The sequence below is a fragment of the Capricornis sumatraensis genome, chromosome 23 (genome assembly GCF_032405125.1).
Source record: "Capricornis sumatraensis isolate serow.1 chromosome 23, serow.2, whole genome shotgun sequence".
NCBI lineage: Eukaryota > Metazoa > Chordata > Mammalia > Artiodactyla > Bovidae > Capricornis > Capricornis sumatraensis.
In genome coordinates, this window is record NC_091091.1 from 7,590,306 (window position 1) to 7,616,886 (window position 26,581).

Genomic DNA, 26,581 nt, shown 5'->3' on the forward strand with positions numbered 1-26,581 from the left:
ACTGGCAAAGTCCATGAACAATTCCCTGGAAATAAAAAATAGGCTCTGGGTAATAAAACAAAATCTAACATTTTTCTTTTATTTTGTGATTTGTCTAGTCTCACCTGCTTACAGGGTGCTGCATGCAGAGGCCTGGTCTCCGCACTTCAGATGCTGCCCTTGGCACTTCAGCTACACAGACCATGTGCAGAAAGAAGCACTGCACAGGCACCTCAATTTAGGATGTCGGCCGCAGCCCTGTGCCCAGATGCTTCCTCTCACTCTGTGTCTGGGTACAAGAGGAGCACACCTGCGCCTGCGCTGACCTGTGTGAACTCACCCCCCTCCCTGCGGACAAGATCCTTGTATAACAGCCCCTCACATGGCTTATTTGGCATAGCCTACATTTCCTGATGTTCAAGCTGGTTTTAGAAAAGGCAGAGGAACCAGAGATCAAATTGCCAACATCCAATGGATCATCGAAAAAGCAAGAGAGTTCCAGAAAAACATCTATTTCTGCTTTATTGACTATGCCAAAGCCTTTGACTGTGTGGATCACAATAAACTGTGGAAAATTCTGAAAGAGATGGGAATACCAGACCACCTGACCTGTCTCTTGAGAAACCCATATGCAGGTCAGGAAGCAACAGTTAGAGCTGGACAGGAACAACAGACTGGTTCCAAATAGGAAACGGAGTACGTCAAGGCTGTATATTGTCACCCTCCTTATTTAACTTATATGCAGAGTACATCATGAGAAATGCTGAGCTGGAAGAAGCAGAAGCTGGAATCAAGATTGCCGGGAGAAATATCAATAACCTCAGATATGCAGATGACACCACCCTTATGGCAGAAAGTGAAGAGGAGCTAAAAAGCCTCTTGATGAAAGTGAAAGAAGAGAGTGAAAAAGTTGGCTTGAAGCTCAACATTCAGAAAGTGAAGATCATGGCATCTGGTCCCATCACTTCATGGGACATAGATGGGGAAACAGTGGAAACAGTGTCAGACTTTTTATTTTTGTGGGCTCCAAAATCACTGCAGATGATGACTGCAGCCATGAAATTAAAAGACGCTTACTCCTTGGAAGAAAAGTTATGACCAACCTAGACAGTATATTCAGAAGCAGAGACATTACTTTGCCGACTAAGGTCCGCCTAATCAAGGCTATGGTTTTTCCAGTGGTCATATATGGATGTGAGAGTTGGACTGTGAAGAAGGCTGAGCGCCGAAGAATTGATGTTTTTGAACTGTGGTGTTGGAGAAGACTCTTGAGAGTCCCTTGGACTGCAAGGAGATCCAACCAGTCCATTCTAAAGGAGATCAGGCCTGGGATTTCTTTGGAAGGATTGATGCTAAAGCTGAAACTCCAGTACTTTGGCCACCTCATGTGGAGAGTTGACTCATTGGAAAATACTCTGATGCTTGGAGGGGTTGGGGGCAGGAGGAGAAGGGGACGAAAGAGGATGAGGTGGCTAGATGGCATCACTGACTCTATGGACGTGAGTCTGAGTGAACTCCGGGAGATGGTGATGCACAGGGAGGCCTGGCATGATGTGATTCATGGGGTCGCAAAGAGTCGGACATGACTGAGCGACTGAACTGAGCTGAACTGACACTGGAAATTTCAAGCTCCTCCCTGTCCACTCTTAATGAAAAAAACTTTCATTTGCTTCTAAACTGAACTTAATCTTGATATTTGGCTCCAATAACACGACATGGGTCAGGAAGGACCCAGCTGCAAAAGATCAGCAGCAAAGTCAGCCCCCTGAACAAATCTGAAATACATCCACTTCTTTCCACCTCCACTGCTATTAGCTGGAAACCCCAGTGTTGTTACTTACATGAACTGCCATCGTGCCTTCTAATGTTGTCTTTTCTTCTATAGGTTAGGGAAAATGATCATCTTACAATCTAAGTCATATTTTGCCACTCCCTGCTTAAGTTTTTTTTTTTTAATTTCTCCCCCCACTACACACACTCATCAATCAGATATATGTTATTATCTGCTCACTATGTACCTGGATGGAGAAGGCAATGGCACCCCACTCCAGTACTCTTGCCTGGAAAATCCCACGGATGGAGGAGCCTGGTGAGCTACAGTCGGATATGGCTGAGCGACTTCACTTTCACTTTTCACTTTCATGCATTGGAGAAGGAGATGGCAACCCACTCCAGTGTTCTTGCCTGGAGAATCCCAGGGATGGGGGAGCCTGGTGGGCTGCCATCTATGGGGTCGCACAGAGGCGGACACGACTGAAGTGACTTAACAGCAGCAGCATGTACCTGGAATTAATTTCATAGCTGCGACATGGCAGGGAACAAGACAGACAGAAATTCCTGCTTCATGTAACTTACATTCTAAAGAGGGGGAATAGACGATAAACTGGGAAAAAAAGAAATAAATTAGGAAGCATGTTAGTTAGTGATAAATACTGTGAAAAATAATAAATTAGGGAAATGGGCAATGGTAAGAGGAGTTACAACATTAAATAGAATGATCAGGAAAAGGCGCCACTGTGAAGGTGTCTTTGAGTGAAGATCTGATGGAGGTGAGGCAGCAGGCAGATGGAGTTTGCAGGGAATGATCTTCCAAGGAGAAGAAAGAGCACCTTCCAAGGAACAGTGAAGAAGCAGAGTGAGTGAGGGTGAGAGAAATCAGAGGAGTCTGAGATTAGAGACTAGGATTCTGTAGAATCTGGATGAGGTGTTGAGTTGGCAAGAGATGTGCTCTGACTTGGTTAAGAGGAACACGGGCTACTGTGATGGGGTTGTCTGAAGGGGAACAAGGACTGAGGCAAGGATAGTAGCTAGAACTTCACTGCAATACTTGAGCCAAAATATGCTCAGCTTCTGTAGGTGGAGCAGAAAGGAGTCAAGGATGAGTTCCACGTTTTTAGTCTGATCCACTGGAAGCTCAGAGTTGCCATTATCTAAGACGAAGTCCAAAGAAAGAAAAGATTTGGGGAGGACATATCAGGAACTTGGTTTTGCATGGGACAAAAAGTCCAATATTTGAGACATATTAGATTCCCAAGCAGAGATTTCAAGTAGGGGGTTGGATACTGGGGTTTAGGGTACAGAGGCGAGGGACAGACTAAGGATACATATTTGGTGGTTATTCGTATATAGATATTATTTGAAGCAGTGGGGCTGGTTGAGATCATCAAAACAGTGACTGCAAGTAGATAAGGGGAGACGTTCTGAAGACTTAACCCAATGTACACTGGAAGATAAGGAGGAGGCAGCAAAGGCAACCGAGAAGGAACCGCCAGCGAAGGTGAAGGTAAACGGGCAGCATGCAGTATCTGAAAGTGTGAGTGTTAGTCTCTCAGCAGGTCCAGCTCTTTGCGACTCCATGGACTATAGACCCACTAGGCTCCTCTGTCCATGAAATTCTTCAGGCAAGAATACTAGAATGGGTTGCTCTACCCTTCTCCAGGGGAACTTCCTGACCCAAGGATTGAACCTGGGTCTCCTGCTGAGTGAAAAAGGAGAACCAAGGAGGAAGGAGAAATTAGCTTTGTTAAATGCCTCATTTAGGTTGAGCAAAATTAGACCAAGAATAATATGTTCTAAAATTCCTCTTAGTGGGACTTGAAAGCACCTACGTGTCTGATCTCCATTACCTCTCTATCTGGTATTCTCTCCCTTCTTCAGTATGGCCTGGCCTCTGACTACCTCGGCAGTCTGGCTTCCTTACTCACTGTCTCTCACATCCTACTTAGCTGTAGAGACTGGTCTTCCTTCTGTTTTTCCAGCCGGTCGATATTTTGTTTTCTGTCCTTCTCACCGGCTAAAATGCTCTCGCTCCTCATTATTACTTTTTATCATTAGTTTCTTTCCATGACCACCCACTCTAAAACACCAGTATCACCAATACTATTTTGATCTCCTGTTTACTATCACACCACTTGATCCTTTTCACTTTATATTATTTTTCTTGACCCTCCAAAATTAACAGTTTATTATTTGTCTCTTCACACGAGAGCAAGGATCTAGTCCCTCTTGTTCTCTGCTTTACCTCAGGCTAAATCGGAACTGATAAGTATTGGATAAATACTTGTGGAATATAGTAATTAATCTATATCCCAAAAGATGAACAAAATTGTGTATAAAATACTCTGGTGAATAATTTTGAACTTAGAAGTACAGAAGAGGAAATCCAGGGTATATTTTCATTTGAGATGATATAAAGTACCTTTTCAAGTTTCTTTCAATTTAGATAAAACCAAAAATATAGGCAGCCTTTACCAACTTATTTGAGACATCATCTATCTCATTTCTACAGCACCTCAAATATAACCTTATATCTACCTAATAATGCTACAGTACTATAGCCTCACATTATTTTTCAAAGCTCTATAGTTGTAATAGCTTTTTCCTTATACAGATAGCAACACATCCTGGTTGTTTACTAAAAAATTGTTGAAATGAGTGAATGCATTAATACTGAAATCCTTGAGTAGCTGGTAAGTAGTCAAGTTTTCTCATCCATTCATTTCCTACCATCCTTCTCAAGATGGTTTCCTTTTAAAAAGTCCAAATGAACACTACTTATCATTGAAATCTTTTTTTTTTAATCTCTCTAATTAAATTCAAGGGACAACTAGAAATGGGCTATGGCAGGCTTTACGGCTGATAACTTGCTGTGCTCTTTCATCTCCCTTCTGCAGTCTTACACTCATTGTTTGTTGCTTCTAAAGCAGTAAATGTTGTTTGTCTTCGTTGCAAAACCAAGACTAGGAAACTTTGAAGTGTTTTCTGTTGCTTCATGTCACCTACTGTTCCTGTCAGCAAACTGAGATAAACCTGATGGACAGAGGTGTCTGGTCTAATACCTTTATTGACACATAGTCCTGTCTTCAAACACCAGTGTAAATGCATAAGTACTGAGATAGTAATGTGTCAGTAATAGGCTGCCAGATAAATGCCATTGTTTAGGCACTGATCCCTGCTTCCTAAGGTCCAAACAGCTCAAAAATCTTACAAATTAGCACCTCGCTGAGATCAAAGAATTGTCTTTTCTTTCTGCAATTACCTACTTGGAGAGCTGAGCAAGCAAATGAGACTAGTTTAAGCTCTCTCTCTCTCTCTCCAGCCCAAATCTTTCTTTTGAGGAGAACAAATGGTGGAATTATACACCTTTTCAGAAGGAGGTGGTTAAGAATAAGAGATTTTTACTTTATTTTGCCATGTAAGAATGAAGGGATTCTGTACTTTTATGTTAATTATTTATTATATCCCCATATATTGCAGTTCTTATTTCTAAAATGAGTGGAAAGAAGCATGTTCTTCCTTAACAACCAGTCTTTTGGGATCAAACTCCAAATTACCGAGACAAAACTAGTTTTAAATTCAGTGGCATCATAGTATCTACAACCTCAAACAAAAGATATGAGAAAATTAAGTATTTTCTGAAGAAGTGAAAATTTAGACTGCAAATCTAGTTTCAGACTTATATCTTAAACAGAAAAGTATACTGTTAGTTTAAATTCAAACTAAATGAAACTTATTTATTCATTAAGTAAGTTTCCATGCCCTAAGAATATTCTGGCTCTATTAACCTATGTCCAAAATGATTTTGTTTTTTAATTTGAAGACATTGAGAAATGAGAAAATAAAAGTTATTTACAGAATGTCATTGACTTCACACTGTTTAGTAATCATGTCCTTCATACTAATAATATAACCTGGAAACAAAAAAATCAGGTAGCCAAATGTCATGGTTTAGGACAATATTGGCTTATTTATAAGAAAAGCAAGATTTTTTTTCCCCAGTGACAGACTTTTATGTAAATGAAGAAAAAGTACTTTCAAATTCTAACAATACAATGACCAAATTTTGTCTTAGTCAAAGTCTTGACACTTATGAAAGAGCAGTTTAAAAAAATGAAAATTGACTATATTCTTCTCTTTGAAAAGTAATTACCAGGAACAGTAAACATGGACATCCTTTTTTCAAATATATGTTTTACTTCACTATTCACGACCGTGGTTTATAAAGGAGCATTAAATATGTTTCTTATGCTAAAGAGTTCATGAAAATGAGCAAATTTTAATATAATTTTTCTCATTTTAATTTTAATATAATTTGTCTAAAACTACCATCTGCAGAAAAATTCTAGCATCTTTGGAACCATCCCAGGTTAGAGTAAGACTCCCTCCCAGGATTCTGTAATCTCCAAGTTTCAGGAATGCTCATAACTCCAACTAGCTCACATGACAACTAGCTATGAGACCATCAACATACAGACAATTTTAGAAGAATTCTGATAATTATCATAAAACACAGTCTCTTCAGTAACCCTTGAAATTATGCTTTAGCATTTTATTATATTTAGCCTCTTAATAACTCTGTTGGCTTCTGATGTTCAAGAAAAACATGAGGAAAAAGTAGAAACGTTAAACCAGTGCAGGGTAGTCAGATGGCAAAGAAACTGCTCAAATGTATATTCAGTGTGAATACTTTTCAACAGGTGTCACTCAAACTGTTATTTACATACTCAAGAAATTTTACTTTGTGGCCAAAACTCGGAATTGGCAAAGCAACAGGGACAAGAATATCAACTATTTTGACTGTTCTTTTAGTGAAGAGGGATTTACATAGAATAGATGAAGGAGCATAGTATTTGATGGTGGAATGCCCAATAGGGCTTAAGTCTTTCCATTTATATGACTGAGGCAACTCATTTATATTACAGAGCCTCAATTTCTCCCTATAACATAACAAGTCAGCCTTTCTACATTATTATAGAGCTGTTGTGACGATCCCGTGGTATTTTCCAGGCAAGAATACTGAAGAAGGTAGTCATTCTGTTCTCCAGGGGATCTTCCCAATCCAGGAATCGAACCTGGGTTTCTGGTACTTCTTCCCTGGGCTTCCCTGGTGGCTTAGATGGTAAAGAATCTCCCTGAAACGTGGGAGATTTAGGCTTGATCCCTGGGTTGGGAAGATCCTCTGGGAAAGGGAACAGCTACCCACTCCAGTATTCTTGGGCTTCCCTGGTGGCTTAGATGGTAAAGAATCTGCTTGCCATGCAAGGGACGTGGGTTTGATCCCCGGGTTAGGAATATCTCCTGGAGGAGGGCATGGCAACCTACTCCAGTATTCTTGCCTGGAGAACCCCCATGGACAGAAGAGCCTGGTGGGCTACAGCTCATGAGGTCACAAAGAGTCAGACATGACTGAGTGACGAAGCACTCCCATGTTGCAGGCAGATTCTTTACCCTCTGAGCCACCAGGGAAGCAGGATCTAATCACAGAAGAAATATATTTATAGATATTTGCTGATAAATATGTTTTGTCCCAGAAGATGGTCTATTTTACGTCATGGAGCCTGAAAAAGATCTACTGCAAGCCACTGAAGTACACAAACGAGTCTGAATAATCAAAAAGGAAGCATGTTTGATTCAGTTCAGTTCAGTTCAGTCATGCAGGCATGTCCGACTCTTTGTGACCCCATGAATCGCAGCACGCCAGGCCTCCCTGTGCATCACCATCTCCTAGACTTCACTCAGACTCACGTCCATCCAGTCCGTGGTACCATCCAGCCATCTCATTTTGGGGCGTCCCCTTCTCCTCCTGCCCCCAATCCCTCCCAGCATCAGAGTCTTTTCCAATGAGTCAACTCTTCACATGAGGTGGCCAAAGTACTGGAGTTTCAGCTTTAGCATCATTCCTTCCAAAGAAATCCCAGGGTTGATCTCCTTCAGAATGGACTGGTTGGATCTCCCTGCAGTCCAAGGGACTCTCAAGAGTCTTCTCCAGCACCATAGTTCAAACGCATCAATTCTTCGGTGCTCAGCCTTCTTCACAGTCCAACTCTCACATCCATACATGACCGCTGGAAAAACCATAGCCTTGACTAGGCGGACCTTAGTCGGCAAAGTAATGTCTCGGCTTCTGAATATGCCATCTAGGTTGGTCATAACTTTTCTTCCAAGGAGTAAGCGTCTTTTAATTTCATGGCTGCAATCACCATCTGTAGTGATTTTGAAGCCCAGAAAAATAAAAAGTCTGACACTGTTTCCACTGTTTCCCCATCTATTTCCCATGAAGTGATGGGACCAGATGCCATGATCTTCGTTTTCTGAATGTTGAGCTTTAAGCCAACTTTTTCACTCTCCTCTTTCACTTTCATCAAGAGGCTTTTTAGTTCCTCTTCACTTTCTGCCATAAGGGTGGTGTCATCTGCATATCTGAGGTTATTGATATTTCTCCAGGCAATCTTGATTCCAGCTTGTGTTTCTTCCAGTCCAGCGTTTCTCATGATGTACTCTGCATATAAGTTAAATAAGCAGGGTGACAATATACAGCCTTGACGTACTCCTTTTCCTATTTGGAACCAGTCTGTTGTTCCATGTCCAGTTCTAACTGTTGCTTCCTGACCTGCATACAGATTTCTCAAGAGGCAGGTCAGTTGGTCTGGTATTCCCATCTCTTTCAGAATTCTCCACAGTTTATTGTGATCCACACAGTCAAAGGCTTTGGCATAGTCAATAAAGCAGAAATAGATGTTTTTCTGGAACTCTCTTGCTTTTTCCATGATCCAGCAGATGTTGGCAATTTGATCTCTCGTTCCTCTGCCTTTTCTAAAACCAGCTTGAACATCAGGGAGTTCACGGTTCACGTATTGCTGAAGTCTGGCTTGGAGAATTTTGAGCATTACTTTACTAGCATGTGAGATGAGTGCAATTGTGCAGTAGTTTGAGCATTCTTTGGCATTGCCTTTTTTTGGGATTGGAATGAAAACTGACCTTTTCCAGTCCTCTGGCCACTGCTGAGTTTTCCAAACTTGCTGGCATATTGAGTGCAGCACTTAAACGGCTTCCCTGGTGGCTCAGAGGTTAACGCGAATGCGGGAGACCCGGGCTAGATGCCTGGGTTGGGAAGATCCCCTGGAGAAGGAAATGGCAACCCACTCCAGTACTCTTGCCTGGAGAATCCCATGGAAGGAGGAGCCTGGTAGGCTACAGTCCATGGGGTCGCAAAGAGTCGGACACGACTGAGCGACTTTACTTTTACTATACGAGAAAGAAAGTTATGGAGCCTGGAAAGGAAATTTCCCTTTCGCATTGGTATTCATTCCTACCTTCCTTGAAATAGAGATTGTGAAACTCCACCAGCGATACTCAGGCCCCAATTCTGGTTTGGATATTGGAGGGAAGGGTCCAAGGACACTTGAACTAAGAGTGCCAATGAATTTCCCAGGGCAGACTGCAGAATCATGGATGTTAATATGTAAACTTATCTTGCTATTCAGACTTGGGCAGTTCAATGCCACATTAGACTCAATGTTTAGACTCAATTAAGTAATAATCTCTCTGACATTAATGAGCCATGAAATGGACCTTTCTACTTTCTTGTTTGTCTTAAACCTACAAGGAAAATATAAGTTCCTGTGCTTTCATATTATACCTCTTTTTGGTCTCTGTAACAAAAAATAACAGTGGCATGTAAATTTGGCTTGTGTATATAACATTCATTTCTAAGTAATAGTTGTAGAGGAAGGAAGGTAAACTTTTGATGCTGTTTCATAATTGAGCAAGCTGGGACACCCTTGCATGCGTTTAGTGCCTACACAAGCACCTGAGTGCAGAGCTGCCAGCCTGGGTCCATGTGTCAAATTCTGCTGAAGCCCTGAAAGCACCTGTTGTGAAAAGCTGGGGAAAAGATTTGGCTACCAAACCTCGTGTTGATTTTTGTCACCCTTTTGAGCAAATATCCTTTACAGATCAATAGTCTACTCATTTATTTTTGAGAATGTTTTCCTTTGAATTTCTTTTCCTCTCAATGTGGTTTCAGAAACTAGTCTGTTGGAAAATAATCTTTTTCATGGAGTAGAAGAATGTAATACTCAGAGTGGTCAAATTCTGAAGTGCAAAGGTGCTATTTTTTTTCCTTTCCTGCAAGTCTTATTTTCAGTTAATTGCCTTGAGACTAATGACAGCCCATCACCTTCTCTGTTGCAGATTTGGATAGCATATTGTCACACAATATGAAACAGCATTAAAATTCGTTGTGCCAAAAAAAAAAATCCCAAAATGTACAAATTTTCTTTTTTTTTTTTTGCTTTCTCGCATTTAAAATTTTATTTTATGTCAAAAACATCAGGAAATTTGTTCCTTATAAGTACTGAGGGATCATTATTAAATAAAACTTACAGTAACTGTGCTTTGTAAGAGTTCTTCAGAAAGAAATATCCAGAGTTAGCCAGAGGAAGGGAAGGGAGAAACGCATGCTTGAATGCAAAGGGCCTAGTGTTTCTCCAGCGGGGTACTGAAAACTCATTCTTTTGGTGAGGAGAAGGTAAACAACTCTCTCTTTACTGTGATTCATTTCTTGGTCTAAGTTCTTTCCCAGAGGAAGAGTGGACTCTCTCCTGAGTCTCTGTTGACTTATCTGGCTGCCAACAAAGGAAGGTTGCTAGTCTCTTGGAATCCATATAATTATATTCCTGTGGGTACTTATGAGGAGCCATCTCTAGGCTGGCCTCCATCTGTGGGTGGTGAGAACTTAAAAGAAAACATTTTCTGACCTACTTTATACCTCATGAATCAAACTTTATCCCCTCAAACAAGATTCAAATACCATCTTGTTTATAAGTGCCAAACTGAATCAAATCTAATTTTACTTTCCTGTTTACCTCCTATATGGTCAAAATTAGTATTATTCTCATAATAAAATTTTCACAGATAATGTATCATTTATCATTCACACCCTCACAGAATGCCAGGAAATTTTTAAAACATTTAAGAAAGTCAGACTGCCAATGCTCTTCATTTAAATAAGTTCTGGCTAAAGGTTTAACCATAATGTTCCTTTAGTGCTACTCAAAAAATGTTTATTTATTTATGTATTTATATAACACTTCTCCTTTGAAGAAAGAATTTGATGTAGTTTCCAGAAATGTATACATACCAATAGAAGAAAAACTGACCAATTGGTGGAAAATATAAACAATGGGAAAGATAAATAGATTGGAAAATAATTAAGGTAGGATAAATTAAGGTCAGTACACACAGTACTGGTCCTTAGGATCCTTCTAAATATGCTACATAGAGATAGCAATTTTGAAACAGATTATCCTAAGGCAGCCGATATGGTTTGAAAGTACAATCAGGCATGGGACTAGCCATGTTACTGGCCAAAATCAAACACTTGGAGAGCGCACAGTTTCTGTGATATGCGAAGAATTTTTCCTATGGTTCCTCAGGGGCCATGAGTGGAAACTGAGTGCTTAGTGACTGCTAGTGGGAAAAGAGACTTCTGGAGAAGAAGGTGAAATGAATGACAGTGTTGAAGGGTGGCAGTGAGAAGGAAGGTCTTTATCATATTTAATGCGAGCTTCTAGTGATTAATGAGTTTGTGATGCCAGATTTGAGTATGTGTGTTTGATTCCAGGAAAGCTGGAGTCCAACAGTTTGTATAAGAGCTAAATTCATTGGTATGGAGTTTTCTGCCCAGGACCCTGAGCTACCTTTATTGCAAATTCATCAGAGTAAGCCCCTGTGCACCAAGCAATTGGGCTGATCACTTATTATTTACAAATCTTCCAGAGCTCTCAACAAATAGCCCCAAATTTCCGGATTTCTAGAATTCCATGCTCCTCTGTTCTAAACACAGTGCAGAAGGGGTTAGGGACCTAGATATGCAGGGGAGACTTGTTCTACAATCTATACGATGACACTTTTTTACTTTAGATACAGAAGGCAGATTTAAGTATGGTCATTTGGAAGTAACCTGTCCTATTTGCAGTAGAGGTCTCAATTTCATAGCTTGCTTATTGTTAGAAAAAAGGACTTACTCTTATTAAGTGCCCTCTCAATTGAAGTACAAGATAAACATTAATATGTTTTCTAAGAGATGAAAAATTTGAAAGCCCCAAACCTTACATATTAGCAGTGCAAGAGCCTCTAAGGAAATTATGAATATGAAATGTACAGAAATATGCATGCATCCCATGCCACTGAGGTGAAGCATAAGCCTCATTAACTTTTCATGGGAAATCTCTCTGATGGTTCCTCCTGTAATTTTCAGAGCAACCAATGATATATTAATACACAACATTCTTTCTATCTTACATAAGACAAAATTTCTTAGGTTAATCAGACAGAGATCACCTATCCAATTATTAGAGTTGCCATATTTTGCAAATAAAAATAGAAGACTATTAAATTTAAATTTCACTATGCAACAAATAATTTTTGAAATGTATATTCCATAAAATGCTTGGAACATATTTATTCTTAAAAATGCTCTCGTGGTATCTGAAATTCAGGTTTATCTTCTTAGCCTGTTTTTCACTTGGCAACCCTATGAACAATAAACAGTCAGGCTTTTAAATACAGATTTATTGTGTATAAAACTTAAGTATATAGTACTTCTTCCTTATTATACCTACCACATATATAACAATTATTAAGCACACTCATTTTCTCATTAAATTAAAATAATTTTCACATTTAAAAGTTTATCAAATAACTAAAATTATATATGATATTCTACTCTTAAAAACTTACTTTTAAACAAGCAATAATAATTACATTGAAAAGTTTAAATACAAACCAAATAAGAAATAAAAACACAATTCTCATTGTAGATAACTTCTTTATCATTTAGTTTATATACTCTGTTGACTTTTTTATATAAGTAGCTACATATAAATCTAAAAAATAGAACCAGTACTACATATCCTTTGAAATACAAAGTGACTCAAAAAAAAAAAAACAAAAAACTTTTTTTTCTTTGTTCTGGGCTTAGTAAGTGATGATAGAGATTTGGCAATCAATTATCAGGATTTGGATTGCAAAAATCAGCAAGTAGAATACCAGATGTGAAAGCTTCCCACTGAAATTCTCACTTCTTTTGAAGTGTGAGATTAATGATCTATATCAGATGGTTGACCTTATTATAGCCAGACTTAATGTGAAGTATTTCAGATGGCTACAGGATGATACAGGTGTGGCTGGTAAAAAAGCCTCTCAGAATTGAGATAAATTAGCTTGGCTTCATCACTATGATTTACTTTCTCATAGAGCAAGGGGGGAAAAAGTTCCTTGACTGATGAAATAAGTTCTTATTGCAGATTAAAAATAAAGTAAATCAGTAGCTTTTCAGTGGACATATATGTCAAATTCCTCTATCAGAATTGCCATACGTATAAAGCAGATATTTGATTTTCTTTCAGAGGAAGGGGAAAATAGGGACAAAGAATAATTTGTCATGAATGTACAACTTCTGAGCTGACTGAAGAAGCATGTAAGTTAGCTTTTTACATATAAAACCTTTTTCACCTATAGAATAAGCCTGTAGTAAGCAAAATCAGTGACCCAGTTCTTTGCTCAAATGCCAAATTTAGGGATGTGTTGACATAAAGCAAATGAAAGTATCAAACGAATTGTTGGCAAAACGTTCTCCTGTTCTTGCATTATCTTATTTGACCATGTAGACCGATCTCAGATTTCCAGAGAATTTCCCAGAAATTTTTACTTATCGTTCCTGTCTGGTTAAAGTAGAATGGTCAACACAAACAATCACTCTTGATTTCCCCTAAGGATGACCCACCCTTGACTCCAGGCCTGACTCCCATCTTTGGAGTCAACATCAGTTGTTACCTGAAGGAGAGAGTAGGTGGCAATATCTACAATTAACAGTGATTCTACCAGCAATTCCTCAGTACAACAGAGGAAAGAGACTCCGAAGTCTTGGAAATTCATCCTGAATCTAACAATGTCCATACACGTTTCCAGGTTAACACAGTGTCAACTTAACCAATTTGCACATATTTTTTATAGATTTCAGTGTCTTCACCTATAAAATAAAGCAGTGGGATTTTATTGATTCTTTAAGTCCACTCTCTGGATTCCTGAGTTATTTCAAAATTGTTTTCTTGCCCTCTTTTTCGTTTGTTTGTTTTTTGGTTGTGTTGTGTGGCATGCATGATCTTAGTTCCCTGACCAGAGATCAAACCTACATCTTCTGCTTTAGAAGCATGGAGTCTGAACCACTGGACTGATAGGAGAGCCCTGAAGTTACTTTTTTATCTTTTAATAATTTCTATACGCATATTTCTATTTGGAATTTCTTTAAGCAGCTTCTGCTGAAAATTACTACCAGGTTGACATTACAGACATCTCTTTGTGAATGAGGGATAATCATTGTAGCACATTCCCGCTGCTACTTTGAGGATTAAACAGTAAAACATATATTCTGCATGTGTGTTTTACTATTAGAATTTCATTTCTGCTAAAATTTCAACTTTGTTGTAAAATTTCATGTATATATTCCAATCCCAAAGAAAGGCAATGCAAAAGAATGCTCAAACTACCGCACAATTGCACTCATCTCACACACTAGTAAAGTAATGCTCAAAATTCTCCAAGCTAGGCTTTAGCAATACGTGAACTGTGAACTTCCAGATGTTCAAGCTGGATTTAGAAAAGGCAGAGGAATCAGAGATCAAATTGCCAACATCCACTGGATCATGGAAAAAGCAAGAGAGTTCCAGAAAAACATCTATATCTGCTTTATTGACTATGCCAAAGCCTTTGACTGTGTGGATCACAATAAACTGTGGAGAATTCTGAAAGAGATGGGAATACTAGACCACCTGACCTGTCTCTTGAGAAACCTATATGCAGGTCGGGAAGCAGCAGTTAGAACTGGACATGGAAAAACAGACTGGTTCCAAATAGGAAAAGGAGTACATCAAGGCTGTATATCGTCACCCCGCTTATTTAACTTATATGCAGAGCACATCATGAGAAACGCTGGTCTGGAAGAAGCACAAGCTGGAATCAAGATTGCCTGGAGAAATATCAATAACCTCAGATATACAGACGACACCACCCTTATGGCAGAAAGTGAAGAGGAACTAAAAAGCCTCTTGATGAAAGTGAAAGAGGAGAATGAAAAGTTGGCTTAAAGCTCAACATTCAGAAAATGAAGATCATGGCATCTGGTCCCATCACTTCATGGGAAATAGATGGGGAAACAGTAGAAACAGTGTCAGACTTTATTTTGGGGGGCTCCAAAATCACTGCAGATGGTGATTGCAGACATGAAATTAAAAGACGCTTACTTCTTGGAAGAAAAGTCATGACCAACCTAGACAGCATATTCAATAGCAGAGTCATTACTTTGCCAACAAAGGTCCGTCTAGTCAAGGCTATGGTTTTTCCATTGGTCACGTATGGATATGAGAGTTGGACTATAAAGAAAGCTGAGCGCCGAAGAATTGATGCTTTTGAACTGTGGTGTTGGAGAAGACTCTTGAGAGTCCCTTGGACTGCAAGGAGATCCAACCAGTCCATTCTGAAGGAAATCAGCCCTGGGATTTCTTTAGAGGGAATGATGCTGAAGCTGAAACTCCAGTACTTTGGCCACTTCATGGGAAGAGTTGACTCATTGGAAAAGACTCTGATGCTGGGAAGGATTGGGGGCAGGAGGAGAAGGAGAAGACAGAGGATGAGATGGCTGGATGGCATCACTGACTCAATGGACGTGAGTCTGAGTGAACTCCGGGAGTTGGTGATGGACAGGGAGGCCTGGCGTGCTGCGTTTCATGGGGTCGCAAAGAGTTGTACACAACTGAGCAACTGAACTGAACTGAACTGATATATCTTATGAATATATGTATGTATGTATAGGGATGAGAGTGAAAGTGAAAGTGAAGTCGCTCAGTCGTGTCCGACTCTTTGCGACTCCATGGACTGTAGCCCACCATGCTCCTCTGTCCACGGGATTTCCCAGGCAAGAGTGCTGGAGTGGGTTGCCATTTCCTTCTCCAGAGGATCTTCTCGGCCCAGGGATCGAAGCCAGGTTTCCCGCATTGTAAGCAAGACGCTTTACCGTCTGAGCCACCAGGGAAGTCCTGGTATGTATAGGGATAAGTAGATATAAACATATATAAACATAGTAGCATATATATATATATATATATATATATATAAAACAGTGTCTCTTTAGTCCAGGGCTTTTCAATCCATCTGTAATGAAGAACCAGAGTCTTTAAAAGTTATTATTATTGAAAGTGAAAGCTTTCACTTTCAATAATAATATTCATATCTACTTCTTATACCTGCTTATTATATAAATACAATACTATTTATATCTACTTGTCCATATACATTGTCCTAATTTATTTACATACATATATTCATTGACAAGATATATATACAAAAATTTTACAAGATTTAAAAATATATAAATATAATAGCATATGTATTGAAAATAGTGTCTCTTTAGTCCAGTGCTTTTTAATCAATCTGTACTGAATAAGCAGTTTTTTAAAGTTATTATTATTATCTTAATCCCATGGGAATCCACAGTTTGTAAAATATAATTAAAATATCAAATTGCTACAAAAAGTTTTTGTTTCCTGTCTCCTTGCAGACTAGTATCAAACAGTCTGAGATAGACCATCCAAGGTCTGTCAACCACGTTTTGAGTAGACCGACTCCAGAGCGTGAGATTACGTAAAACTTTCCATTTTTTTCTTTATATTTTCTATAGTTTGATTTTAATGCACATTTTATTTCTAAAATAAAGAGAAGAGAAAAGTAAAGTAATTTAGTAAAGTGTGCTGCTGTGCTTGGTCGCTCAGTTGTATCCAACTCTTTGCAAACCCACGGACTGTAGCCTGCCAGGCTCCTCTGCCCACGGGGATTCTCCAGGCAAGAATACTGTAGTAGGTTGCCATTTCCTCCTTCAGGTTTTAGTAAAATAAATTTAGTTTTATATATGTATCTATGAGACTAGAAAAACATACACTCAATTGTTAATCTAAGTGGTCCTTGGTTGAAAATAAATGGAAAGCATGTCTTTCCCTTTTTTAGGAGGTGGGTATTTGTATTTCTCAGTATTCCATGATCATCCATTGTAAAACAAAGAGCAATGTAAAGGCTGTTACCAAGTTGGGTTAACTGTTAACTTTTGGGTTAACACAATTCTTCCCTTCCATTTATATTCTTTTAAGGGGATTTCTCAAGGAGGAATTTTGTATGGCTTTGGTATGATTCCGGTTCTAGCTCTGTATAAATTCTAGTTAAAAAGAGATGTAATTTGTCACCCCAAAATATTATTTATCAATTTTCATTCATTGGTCAATATTCACTTAAGCCACAAATATTCATGAAGAGATTCTTCAGAGAGTAGTTGCCTGGTTCTCTAGCAATAGTTGACCTATTATTTCCAAGGCAACTGATGCTGATATTCAACAAGCTTTGATTTTCTAGCTAGCATTTGAACATTCAGCTAACAATTTACCAAATATTTAATGGCCTAGCACTGTGAATGAATCAGGTATCATACTAGCTCCTAAGGATAAAATGTGGAGGAAAGAGACACAGTCTCTGTCTTCCTAGACTGGATAAACTGGCAGAGATGGTTGATATGGAGAAAGTTTCTGCATGTTCTGGAAGCAATGTGGAGAGGAAGGGAAAAGGAGAGCAAGAAGGGTGTGGGAGACTGCTTTAAAATCAGTGTGAGCCAGCTAACCAGAGATTAGTATGATTTATTTCTTCAGATAGTCTATTTATTATACATTACAAAAAAGAGTCACCAGGACATTCCTAACTGACCTCACATTTTTTTAATTAAAAAAGTTTCACTTCTTTGTATGAAAAACAACAGAGTGAGAAAGGTTAAGAGAAAATAAAACTGCCCCTTGAAAGGGTACTTTCAGTCATAGAGCAGCATGCAAGGTTCTCACTGTGTCTTTCAGTGGCTGGCGTGGGGATGCTGACATCTGCTATTATTATTCCTGAGTAGACATGGGACTTGCCAACCCAGCAGCTCAGAATTTAATGATGTGGGTTCGCTGATGATTTTTCTCTTGACAGGGATTGCAGGAGTTTAAGGCAGTACCAATTTATCCTTTTCTTGTTTCTGTCCTTTTACAAATTCAGTGTGGTAAACATAGAGTTTTCACCATAATAGCTAACATGTTCTGTGTACTAGTTAAATGCCAGTAAAGTACTGTGCTAAATGGGATGGGGAAGATTCATGTCAATGTATGGCAATAACCACTACAATATTATAAGTAGCCTCCAATTAAAATTAATTAATTAATTTTAAAAAGTCACAGACAGATCTCTTACTTTGTTTGACTTTATGAAAGCATTATTGTTTTTATTCCATTTTTCAGAAGAGAAACTGCAACATGAAGAAAATAAGTAATTTTTCCAGCATCACAGGGCATAGGGACAAAGCCAAGCTCACAACAAGTGGTTTGAGGGTCTAAACTGCCACTGCAGCCATCTTCCAGGGACAATCCCAGTGGCCCTATGGGCATAACGTCAATCTATTTTAAGAGGTGGTGTACAATTTCTTAAGGGATTAGATCCTCTCTTTAGAACAGATTCAGGAATCAGACTCACCAGTTTGATGAAGTATCAAATAATGACTGTAATTAAAATAACAAGGAAGAACTAGGTGCTCATCAATCAGAAGAAAACTCAGCTCTGAGACAGTGAGAAACTATAGCTCAGTATTCACAGAAGAGCAGCCAACATTCGAGCTCCAGTGAAGCTATATCAGGGGGCTTCCCCAAGGGCTCAGCAGTAAAGAACCCACCTGCCAACACAGGAGACATAACAGACACAAGTTCGATCCCTGGTTGGGGAAGATACACTGGAAGAGGGCATGGCAACCCACTCCAGTATTCTTGCCTGGAGAATCCCATGGACAGAGGAGTCTGGCGGGCTACAGTCCATGAAATCTCAGAGTGAGACATGATTGAAGCAGCTAAGCACACACACACATGCAGGAACACTCAGACTGGGTGTGATCAGGGCCTTTGCCTTTACCAGACAAAAACTTGACCTTCACATACCACGGAATTAGAGCTGTTTTGTCTAGCTGTTGTTCTCTTATCTTGCTGCTGCTGCTGCTGCTAAGTTGCTTCAGTCGTGTCCGACTCTGTGCGACCACACAGATGGCAGCCCATCAGGCTCCCCCATCCCTGGGATTCTCCAGGCAAGAACACTGGAGTGGGTTGCCATTTCCTTCTCCAACGCAGGAAAGTGAGAAGTGAAAGCGAAGTCGCTCAGTCGTGTCCGACTCCTAGAGACCCCATGGACTGCAGCCTACCAGACTCCTCCGTCCATGGGATTTGCCAGGCAAGAGTTCTGGAGTGGGTTGCCATTACCTTCTCCGTCTTCTGTCTGTCTTAGATGGGGCTAACTTAGCATGAGTAAAGCAGAACTTGCACTGTGCATCCCGCCTTCCAACCCAATTGCACACGCACATGCAAAGGTGACCTCCATATGAAGAAGTCACTGCGCCCTAAGAGAAGAGGGGCACATGAAACCGGTATCGTTTGTATCACTTATAAGGCGACATGAAAGTGACAGTGAAGTCGCTCAGTCGTGTCCGACTCTTAGCGATCCGTAGACTGCAGCCCACCAGGCTCTCTGTCCATGGGATTCCCCAGGCAAGAGTACTGGAGTGGGCTGCCATTTCCTTCTCCAGGGGATCTTCCCAACCCAGGGATTGAACCCGGGTCTCCCACATTGCAGGCAGATGTTTTAACCTCTGAGCCACCAGGGAAGGTGACATGAGTGCATATTAAACTCCAGTCCAATATTGATCAAACTGAATCTTTCTAAAAAATGATATTATTGTTCCAGTAGCATTTCCCCTCTGGATCCTTACACAGATACCAAATCATTCTGATGAAAATAAATAAATAAATAAACATATTAAAAAAGCAAGTAGTGGAGGACCATGAATACGCAGAGGATAGTCCTGAGTTTATCATTCCCAAGCTCTGAGAGATATCCACCTACTGTCTGGTGGCTGCTGGGGCTGTTATTCTTGCCTTTCCTAGTGAATTAAACAAGTCTCAGGGTACCTGTTATCTATATCTAATGATGAGGCCGCCACCCACTGGCATATGTAACCTCATCACACACTATTTTCCTAGGGAGAAAAAAAGATAACTAAAAGTAGCAGATGGATTTGTTTCTTATTTCTACTCTGGGACCACAAAAATTTTCTGCTACCCAAGATCAGAACAATGGTTCATAATCTCTTATCTTTCCCTTTTATCCCGATGGAGACAGATTAATTAAATATGAATAATACTCAACTAACTCATCAGTTCTTTGGGGATTCGAAAAGCAAATTGCAAATAGGATCACCATGCCAATCCTGAAAAATTTTAAACTCCATTTAAACACAGCTGTATTATTACAGGTGTATATTCATTTTTCATTCATTTATTCAACCATAATCCCCTCTAAATACTAACTACATATAAAAATACTACCATTTCCCAGAGGGAGAGAAGAAAGTCACCTAAATTTTCCTTTCTATCCAACCACCACCCCTGAAACTAGTACATAAATAACCATAATGTGAGGCACAGTGTCAGTTCTATAATAAAAGATTAAGATATTATGAAAAGAAAATGCGGGTGGATCAGAGTTCTATAGGGTAAATGAAAACCCTACACAAGTTGACCAAAAACAGAAAAAAGATGTTTACTGGCTTCCTTAGCCATAATGCACCAGTGAAGATCTAGTTGCAGGCTAGGTTTCATCCAGCAATTTGAATCTCTTCCCAGTGGCTGCCCTGAGCCCCATGATCTTACCTTATGGTAGCAACATGGCTATCAGTATTCCACAGCTCACATATTCTTACCCCACATCTAGGAAAAAAAGAGAAAGATTCTGTTTCATGGACGCCCCAGCGAAGTCGCCTCTCATCATTTGGACTATGATTGTCTTAAGTGCTCAATCCCAAACCAATCATTTTGACCAGAAGTGTGGGTATTCTAATTGGCTTAAGCCAATCAGGGCCAGCCTTGAGTTAAGGAAGGAATCAAGAACACCAAAACCACATGGCAGAAAATACAAAGGTGGCTTCACAAAGAAAAATTAGGGTTGTGTAGGTCAAAGATGAGGACATGGATGCTAGGCCAGCAATAATACCTAACAGTGGGAAACAACTCTGAGAGGGAAAGGAGGAAGGCAGAGGATAATAAAGAGGCTCCCTAGAGACCCTGTTAAACAGGGTCTTGATTAGGAGATAAGAAGCATCTATGATTGAAGATATCAAGCAGATGGCTTCAGTCTACAACACCTGCTGGAGTACCAGTCACTTCTCTACTTGAAAATGCTACCAGAACTGCTGCTAGGAGTTTCCCAAGATCATCAGCTCCTCCTCACCTGCCTCACCAGCCACAGGACCATGGCCACAACTTTTGTTAATGTTTGAGCAATTACTAAGACCATAATAGAAATAGCTTTCAAGTGACTCCTGGTAAGGTAGGCATGGCTTGAAGATAACTGTTCAATAGAAACATCTATCGCTGCTTTATTGACTATGCCAAAGCCTTTGACTGTATGGATCATAATAAACTGTGGAAAATTCTGAAAGGCATGGGAATACCAGACCACCTGACCTGCCTCTTGAGAAATCTGTATGCAGGTCAGGAAGCAACAGTTAGAACTGGACATGGAACAACAGGCTGGTTCCAAATTGGGAAAGGAGTATGTCAAGGCTGTATATTGTCACCCTGTTCATTTAAATTATATGCAGAGTACATCATGAGAAACGCTGGACTGGAAGAAACACAAGCTGGAATCAAGATTGCCGGGAGAAATATCAATAACCTCAGATATGCAGATGACACCATCCTTATGGCAGAAAGTGAAGAACTAAAGAGCATCTTGATGAAAGTGAAAGAGGAGAGTGAAAAAGTTGGCTTAAAGCTCAACATTCAGAAAACGAACATCATGGCATCCGGTCCCATCACTTCATGGGAAATAGATGGGGAAACGGTGGAAACAGTGTCGGACTTTATTTTGGGGGGCTCCAAAATCACCGCAGATGGTGACTGCAGACATGAAATTAAAAGACGCTTACTCCTTGGAAGGAAAGTTATGACCAACCTAGATAGCATATTCAAAAGCAGAGACATTACTTTGCCGACTAAGGTCCGTCTAGTCAAGACTATGGTTTTTCCGGTGGTCATGTATGGATGTGAGAGTTGGACTGTGAAGAAGGCTGAGCACCGAAGAATTGATGCTCTTGAACTGTGGTGTTGGAGAAGACTCTTGAGGGTCCCTTGGACTGCAAGGAGATCCAACCAGTCCATTCTGAAGATCAGCCCTGGCATTTCTCTGGAAGGAATGATGCTAAAGCTGAAGCTCCAGTACTTTGGCCACCTCATGCAAAGAGTTGACTCATTGGAAAAGACTCTGATGCTGGGAGGGATTGGGGGCAGGAGGAGAAGGGGACGACAGAGGACGAGATGGCTGGATGGCATCACGGACTCAATGGATGTGAGTCTGAGTGAACTCCGGGAGATAGTGATGGACAGGGAGGCCTGGCGTGCTGCGATTCATGGGGTCACAAGAAGTCGGACATGACTGAGCATCTGAACTGAACTGAACTGAGAAGCACGACTGAACTTAACTATCTCTTCATGAAAAAGCACTGGGCCTGCGCAGACACTAGCTGGCCACCCTAGTGGCTCAGCAGTAAAGGATCCACCTGCCAGTGCAGGAGATGGGTGTTCAATCCTTGGTTCAGGAAGACCCCCTGGAGAAGGAAATGGCAACCCACTCCAGTATTCTTTTCTGGAAAATCACATGGACAGAGGAGCCTGGCAGACTAGGGGTTGCAAAAGGGTTGGACACAACTTAGCAACTAAACAGCAAAGCACACAGATGCACCAACCACTTAATGAACAGCAACCACTTAATGAAAATTTATTGCAAAGGAGGAGGAGGTGGTAATTGCTTTACATACATTATATTTGATCATCTGAAACATACAGGAAATTAATGAGGTAAAAACTATTTGGAGAAGACTCTTGAGAGTCCCTTGGACTTCAAGGAGGTCTAACCAGTCCATCCTAAAGGAGATCAGTCCTGGGTGTTCATTGAAAGGACTGATTCTGAAGCTGAAAATCCAGTACTTTGGCCACCTCATGTGAAGAGTTGACCCATTGGAAAAGGCCGTGATGCTGGGAGGGATTGGAGGCAAGAGGAGAAGGGGACGACAGAGGATGAGACGGCTGGATGGCATCACCGATTCGATGGACATGAGTTTGAGTGAACTCCGGGAGTTGGTGATGGACAGGGAGGCCTGGTGTGCTGTGCTTCATGGGGTTGCAAAGAGTCGGAGACAACTGAGCGACTGAACTGAACTGAACTGAAACACTATTTTTATACTCATTTTTACAGATAAAGAAATTGAGGTCTAAAATTACAGACAGAATATAGTGAAAATGGAATCTGACCGTAAAGATTTCTGACAACAAAACCTGAAACCTATGTTCTTACACTTTGTAAATAAATTAGATCGGTTGGAAACTCTTGGACTGTGTATAATTCATAAAATGAGATACACATGCTTTATGTTATACAAATTATGAATTGGCAACACAAAACACCTAAAGGAGATTTTGTAGTCCTGAAGATTTAAATTTTCAGTATGGCCAATTGTCCACAGTAATGAGAAGAACTAGAATGTAAAAACAATCTGAAACAGTGTTCTTTAAAGAAATTATTTGTATTTTTCTTGGAATACATTATATTATTTTTCTCTTCCCAGACGCACTCATACATATATGTTATCCTGAAAAAGTGAAAGTGAAAGCTGCTCAGTCATGTCTGACTCTTTGTGATCCCATGGACTATACTGTCCATGAAATTCTCCAGGCCAGAATACTGGAATGGGTATCCGTTGCCTTCCCCAGAGGATCTTCCCAACCCAGGGATCGGACCCAGGTTTCCCAGGTCTCCCACATTGTATGCAGATTCTTTACCAGCTGAGCCACCAGGGAAACCCAAGAATATTGGAGTGGGTAGCCTATCCCTTCTCCAGCAGATCTTCCTGACCCAGGAATCCAACTGGGGTCTCCTGCAATGCAGGCAGATTCTTTACCAGCTGAGCTACCAGGGAAGCTATATATTATATGAACTGATCTAAAGATGTTTGGATTCATTGTGTGTGTGTGTGTGTGTGTGTGTGTGTTAGTCGCTCAGTCGTGTCTAACTCTTTGCAACTCCATCTCCTCTGTCCATGGAGTTCTCCTGGCAAGCACACTGGAGTGGGTTGCCATTCTCTTCTCCAGGGGATCTTCCCCACCCAGGGATCGAACCAAGGTCTCCCAAATTGCAGGCAGATTATTTACCATCTGAACCACCAGGGAAGCCCCTTGGATTCATTAGTCACAAAATAATTTTTTTTTTTTTGCTGAATACATATTGATGAATTTAAAGTCACTGTATATCTTAAAATAGTCTGGAAGATAGATAAATATTTTTCATGAATAATGCAATCTTTTAAAGGTAAACCGACATAGTCAGTGCATCATATTTCATTGGCCTAGGAGTTGAGCCTACCTCACTCTAATTCTAATTCTTTCTAGATATAAAACTGGGGGAGTTATTTAATCTTGCTAAATACCAGTTTTCTCCTTTGTATGATCAGAATAATAGTGGTAATTTTTCAAGGGTGAAGTCACATCTGTTAAGTATGTAATGCTGTTATGTGCACAGAGTAAGTGCCCAGTAAATGCTAACTATCTTTATCAGCTACTTAGTGGAGTCAGCTTTCTTTCTCCCTCCTCTATTTTTGTTCTTCTGTATGTAAGTTCATCAAGAGGAAGTAACGATTCTATAGATTGTTAGTACTTCCATAGGAATATTGATACCCTCCCAGCTCTAATTATATTTTACCTACTGCAGCAAGACAATTACCAATTGCAATAATTTTTTGATCCCTTCAAATGTACTCAACATATTCTTTTTCCTGACCCTACTTAAATTAGGTTTTGCTAGAATTCAGTCATTCTGATTTCACAAGGGAAAAATGTTCTGATTCCTTACACTAAAACTTTTAAATTAAAATCAAAATTATGAATGGGTGAATGGACTCATCGGCAAACTATCTTTGGACTTGGAAAACAAGCAAATCCATGGTCTAGGATATTTTGTGTTCCAGGTGACAATTGTCAAGAAGTGGAGATATTTTAGGTTGTCACAACTCTGTGTGTGCGTGTGGTGGGGTGGCGTGGGGGAAGCTCTGCTGCTGGGACCTAGTAAGTAAAGGCCAGGGATGGGCTAAACATCCTATGATGCACGATACAGCCACTACAGCAAAGAATTATTGGATCCAGGTTTTAGCAGTGTCAATATTGAGAAACCCTGATCTGGATATAGTACCATAAAACATTAGAAACATATTTACTTGGATGTTTTCTAGCACAACCTTCAACATAATTGTTTTTGGTTAGATATATTATAATAGCTACATTTTAAATTATATTTCCCTCTTCTGAAGCATATAAAATTATATTTGAATCAATTTAATGGCCTGGGAAAAACCAAACACGGATCCTTTCGGAAGCACCACTCTTTGACATGTTATTTTTACTTGTTAAATGATAGTTTAACAGCCTTCAGTCATCTGCAGGGAGGTCGGTCCTACCATTTCTACTGCAGGAATCCACGTGTGTGAGTGTCGTGAGGTGAGGTCACGAAGCAAGGAATCATGATTTACTGGAGTCCCAGTAAATTGTACACTGTACATCGCATGGCAAGGCCTTTGGAAATATTCTTCACCCTTCCACTCGGACTTGTTTCAGACCCAGAAAGAGTCTTTGAAGGTAGAAAACACAAGGGGATATTTTTTTTAATAGAACACACATAAAATGACTCCAATCCTCAAATTGTTTTCTGGATGCTTTTTGTTTGGTATAGAAGGAAGACAAAATGAAACATCTGATTTTTGCAGAATATGGAACTTCTCAACAGAGTTTCACGTTCACTGGGTTTCAGTTGCTATTTTGATGTTTCTAAAAGTGTGACATCCTGTATCTTAGTGGTGCGAAACTGAAACAAATTAACACAGCATGTTCCAATTGTAAGAATGTGCAATTTTGAATTCATCACACAGATGACTGAAGTATGAAAATGTTCTTTGGCACACTGGTACCAAAAATACAGCAAAAATACAAAGAGCACTAAAAAACGCATTACTACATCACCTGAGAAGTTCATTTACCCTCACATAGTTAATTTTCTCATTTTTTTTTAATTTAGTTTTTGATAGAAGTCTGGAAGATATCTTTGAAACTCTCAAACTGCATATATTGAATGGGGAGAAATACAGACTTCTGTGGTTTATGATTTAGTCTGCACCAATGCCTAGGACTTTTTTTTTTCTCCTTTTAGTTTAGTTTCAAATAGCCCAGGCATGTGCTCAACTCTTCTACACCCACAAAGTTTTCTCTTAGGTTTATAGTAAACAGAAGAGAATTTAGAGAAAAAGTGCCTCCCTTGAATATGACTTATTAAAAAGAAAGAAGCTTTTCTTTTCATGCTTCAGATTTTCATTTGGAAGGCTTGAATTTTGCAGCTTTTTCTTAGAACTGCAAAACTTTCCTTAAATGTTTTAAATTTAAAATTTACTAGGGAAACACCTAGAAGATTTGAAAGTTTTTTCTCATCCTTTTACCCTCTTTATTTGAAATGAATAAATATGTTATGTCAGCTGATCCACACAAACATTTAATTGTACTTCAATTCTTAAACATTTTAAATTATCATTTTTACATGTATCCTGAGCTGAAGGGCAATC